Below are 5,007 nucleotides of genomic sequence, written 5' to 3'. Positions count from 1 at the left end.
TGCCACTGCCCACACACTCAAAAACTCACACAAGCTCGCAAGCATATGTGTGAGTGTGAGTGTGTGTATATGTGTGTGTTTGTAAGTGTTAGTGTGCGTGTTGAAGTGTGCGTGTTAGAGTGTGAGTGTGAGTGTGAGTGTGAGTGTGTGTGTGTGTGTGTGTGTGTGTGTGTGTGTGTGTGTGTGTGTGTATGTGCGTGTGTGTCTGTGTGAACAGAGAGCTCCTTAGTAATAGCCGGTGCACAACACCATCATTCAGCCGGCAGTTCTGAACTCAGAACTGTACTTTCCCCGTCCCCCGAGACTTAGTCGACTTTTCACACCATAATAAGCCCTCCATGTAATCTCAGCACCCCCCCACACACACACACACACACACACACACACACACACACATGGTTTCACGTATACACACACACACACACACACACACGCACACACGGTTTCCCGTATACACACACACGCACACACACACCCACACACACATGGTCTCACGTAGACACAAACACACACACACACACACACACACACACACACGCACACACACACACACACACACACACACACACACACACACACACACACACACACACACACACACACACACACACACACACACACACAGACACACTCGGCCCTGTGTTACTGTACTAGCGGCCGTGGGCTGCCTCAGCAGGTAATATTAGGGGTCGTTACAGGGAGCTGGGAGGGCTTCTGCTGGAGGTTGGAGCCGCCAGATCACAACTCTGAATGAGGGGCTTTATGCCGCTATTGGCACAAATAAACACATCTCCCACTTTCAAACACCTCTTTCTCCTCACTCGGATTCCTGTACGCCCCCCCGACAGACCCCTGGGGGCAGACCCTCCCTTTCCGATGTGTGTGTGTGTCCGTGTGGGCAAGTGCACGTGCGTGTGTGTGTGTTTTGGGCGGGTTATTTTTAAGTAAAGAAAGAAGGTAAACAGATCGGCCGAGTTCTACTCACACAGGAAGATATAAAACGTTTCAGCGCAGAATGCAAAAACTGTGTGGTTTCGGTCATTTACTGCTCTCTTTCCCTCTCTCTCTTTCTCCCCCCTTTCCCTCGCTCCCTCTTTCTCTCCCCCCCATCAATCTCCCTCCCTCCTTCCCTCTGCTTCTCCCTCGCTCTCCCCTCTCACTCTCGCCCTCCTCCATTACATTATCACATTCCACCCAAATGACCATCACATCATGTAAAAATAGGAACCTCATTTAAATCCCAGAATTACATAACAACAAATGTACTTATCCACCTTCCTCTTTCTTCCTTTCATTCTTTCACACAGCTATTATTAGGCCAGACTTTACTCCTCTGAGTCCAGCAGTACTTTGTTGAAGCTACCATTAGGGTTAAAAGCAATCATGTACCATCGAGGAGCAAGTGAGTGCGCACATCCGACCGGTGTTCGAGCATCGTTCAGATGATACGGCCGTCGAGAGGGGAGCTCACTACTGGCATGAGCTGTCACCGTGGAAACACTGTAGCATATGCTCTCAATAATGTCTGCCTCCAACCGTCCAACATTTCCATTTCTAGCACCCCCAATATGTGCGTGTAGATGTATTTCGGTATCGTTTTTAGTAGTTTCCCATCTGGGATTAAGTAATTAAAGCACATGATATCTCAACGTCTGCAAAACCTGAGTAAACGTCTGAGTATTGTCTCGTGATTGTTGAAGTGGTCACATGTAAATATCACCGGGTCTTCCAGAGTTTCTCACGGTCTGAGAAGGGGGAACAACGGAGGGAATTAAGAGTGGACGTTTCAAAGAAAAGCTCAATCCAGACTCTCTACACTTTGATTTCCATGGTTGGAAATCCAGCTTTCTTGGCATTAACATTCTCCCAGCATTTAGGAGGACAAGGGAAAAGTATTGCAGCACTGGGTGAGCTATTAAAAGCAGCGGAAGAAAGGAATGGGTGTGTGTCTGTGTGTGTGTGTGTGCGTGTGTCTGTGTGTGAGTGCGCGTGTGTGTATGTGCGCGTGCACGTATGCCTGTATGAGTGCGTTCTAAAACAGAATATAAATCAAAGATGGTGGCTAACCAGGGTTCTGTCCTCTGAACGAAGTGTGCAGTGTTGTCAAATCAAGGACAGTAACACTGTTGAACCATACTCCTCCACCTCCACCTCGCTCCACAGTGACTACAGGTACCACAGCTCACATCAGACAGCCAAGCTTGAAGGCATTCCCTACATAAACACGACAATGGTAAATGGTAATGGGAAATGAACCCTTTCCTAACTAGTGGCCACTCAAAGCAGGATTTCATCGTATGGTTATGAGCCGAATAATGAGCGTTGAATCTTCCTGCGTGGTCAATCTTGCGAGGCGACAGCCAGCTCGTCGGGAGCAGTGAGGGTGAGGTGTCTTGCTCAGGGACACCTTGACACTCCGCTAGGAGGAGCCGGCTCTACCTCCCGAGCTACATGCCGCCCCTATCCCTGTACAATCCCCAAACACGCATCCCAAAACCAGCGCATCCAAAACACAGAACAAAGCCGCATTGAGCGAGGCTTTGTTAATCGCCGTGCAGAGCTGGACCGGGGCTGGGGGTGGGAGGAGGGAGGGGGGGGGGGGGGGGGGGGGGACGTCCAGAAGAGACGGCATGAGTCGGCACATCGCTGGCGTCCGGGCGGAGATTTACAACAGAGCGGAGCGCTGAGCGAGAGGCCCCGGCGTGGCCCCCCCCTTTGTCCCGCCTGACGAGAGGGGCCCACCCCACTTTACTGCCCATTGTTGGGGGCCCGACCACCGCCGTCCCCCAGGGTACATTAACCGGAGGTGGGGGGGGGCGCAAACTGGGACAGGGACGGGGATGGGAGATGGGATGGGAGAGGGGGGCAGGCTGGGGGGCGGGGCTTGAGCGGGGGGGGCTAAGTGTGGCTGTAATGTAGAGTGATGGGGGTGGGGACAGAAGCCGGTACATTGAGCTGTCAATCAGGGGATCGATGGACGGGAGGGGGAGGGGGGAACAAGGTGGGAAGGGGGGGGGGCAGACTGGTAGTAAATCCACCGGGACCACCCAATCACTTACATGCTGTTGTTTTGAAAGATGCCCTGACCATACACACAGGGAGACTAACACACACACACACACACACACACACACACACACACACACACACACACACACACACACACACACACACACACACACACACACACACACCAAACAAACTTAAACACATCAAGTCTGGCATCCAAAGCATGCGATCATGGAGTTTGACATAAAAGCGTGTCTGGTTACTTGTTTTGTCTGCACACTATGATTGTGAGTGAGCGAGCGAGTGAGTGAGTGAGTGAGCGAGTGAGTGAGTGAGTGAGTGAGTGAGCGAGTGTGTGTGTGTGTGTGGGTGGGAGAATGGATACATGCCAGGGCTGTGTTGCGGGGATGCATGGGGGCGTGTCACGTGACCCCCAGCAGTAAACTATCTCTAACCAGACCTGTCTGTCTCATTCATCTCTCTGGCTGAACCATCTGACCCATCTGACTCCCATTGGGATTTACAACTCAGCCCTGACCCCCCAACACACAGACACACACACACACAGATAGCCCTGCCACTGAACATCCCCCCCTCCACCCCTGCCACGCCCACAGAGGGTTTGGCAGGGAGAGGGATGTGTTTGTGTCTGTGTGTATGCGTCAGGGTGTTTGTGTAGGTCTGAAGAGGCCAGTGTTCTGATGTTTCCAATTCTGCTGCCACTTGACCCACACATTTTACACCCGCAATAAAACATGAACACACACACACAAGCACACAGGCAGGCCACGCACTGCTGAATGGTAGAACAGTTATCTGAAAAATGAACGGTGATTGTACGCACATCACCGTCATCGTTGTAGACACCAATTTGTAGTTTCAACCATCACGTTTCACATCAAACCTTGGTACAGAAGAGGTCACAGTACTGTACTATGTTCTGTTCCTTGAAGTGGAACAGAAACCTCCTGACTATTATGATACGATCTGTCACTGTAATAAAAAGGCAGCTGTGTTGACTCTGCTATTGGTTCACCGTTCAAACTGTATAAACAAGCAGCAGGGGCCCAAGGCAAACACCGTCATAGCGTCCTGAGTTACCCTGCTCTACACAGGGCACCTGCTCACACATTCCACACTACGCCCATACACACATACAAGTGTTTATGTGTTTTTGTGTGTGTTTGTGTGTGTGTGTATGCATACGTTTGTGTGTGTATGTGTGTGTGTGTATACGTGTCTGTTTGTGTTTATGTGTGTGTGTATACAAGTGTGTAGACATGTGTTTGTGTTTTAATGGGTTTATGTGTTTGTTTCAGGTCGTACGCGTCTCCTGTCCAGTGGCTCCTCAGTGGACAACAGATGGAAAAAGAGAGCGATGGAGCAGAGAGAGAGAAGGGAGATTCCTCCCTGAACGTCTTCCTCAGCCCTTCCATTCCTTCCCCCCCCTCCCTCCCTCCCTCCCTCCCTCCCCTCCTCTTGCCCTCCCTCTCCACCCCTCTTTCCATAACTGCAAACCCAGAGCACTTTAACAAACAGCATCCTGGGAGCACAGACACTGCCTTTCAAACGCTTCCAAAGCTGCCACACTAACTGTGTTCTATGTGTGTGTGTGTGTGTGAGTGCATGCGTGCACACACACACACACACACACACACACACACACCCCTGTTAGGCTTTTTGGCACTATATCGAATTGATTACTTTGTTTTTTGTTTAACAGTCATAATTACAGATGTAGAAACACACACGCATACAGTGCCCACCACTCCACCAACATGCTCTACAACACACACACACACACACACACACACACACACACACACACACACACACACACACACACACACACACACACACACACACACACACACACACACACACACACACACACACACAGATTTAAGACCGGCGGCCGCATGGGCTGCTGCAGTATATCACGGACCACACCCTCCACCAAATGAACCCTGCGTTGGGAAAGCTTCCTTGGGTTGACCA

General features: G+C 50.8%; 1 protein-coding gene across 1 annotated transcript in view; it reads right to left on the bottom strand.

The window, feature by feature from the left end:
- abtb2b (ankyrin repeat and BTB (POZ) domain containing 2b) overlaps positions 1–5,007 on the bottom strand; it is a 31,564-nt gene that overhangs the window by 13,032 nt on the left and 13,525 nt on the right. The gene's annotated exons all lie outside the window — the stretch shown is intronic.

The sequence above is a fragment of the Gadus chalcogrammus genome, chromosome 9 (genome assembly GCF_026213295.1).
Source record: "Gadus chalcogrammus isolate NIFS_2021 chromosome 9, NIFS_Gcha_1.0, whole genome shotgun sequence".
Lineage (NCBI taxonomy): Eukaryota > Metazoa > Chordata > Actinopteri > Gadiformes > Gadidae > Gadus > Gadus chalcogrammus.
The sequence above is the reverse complement of the archived record's forward strand: the minus strand, read 5'-3'. Positions and strand labels throughout refer to the sequence as shown.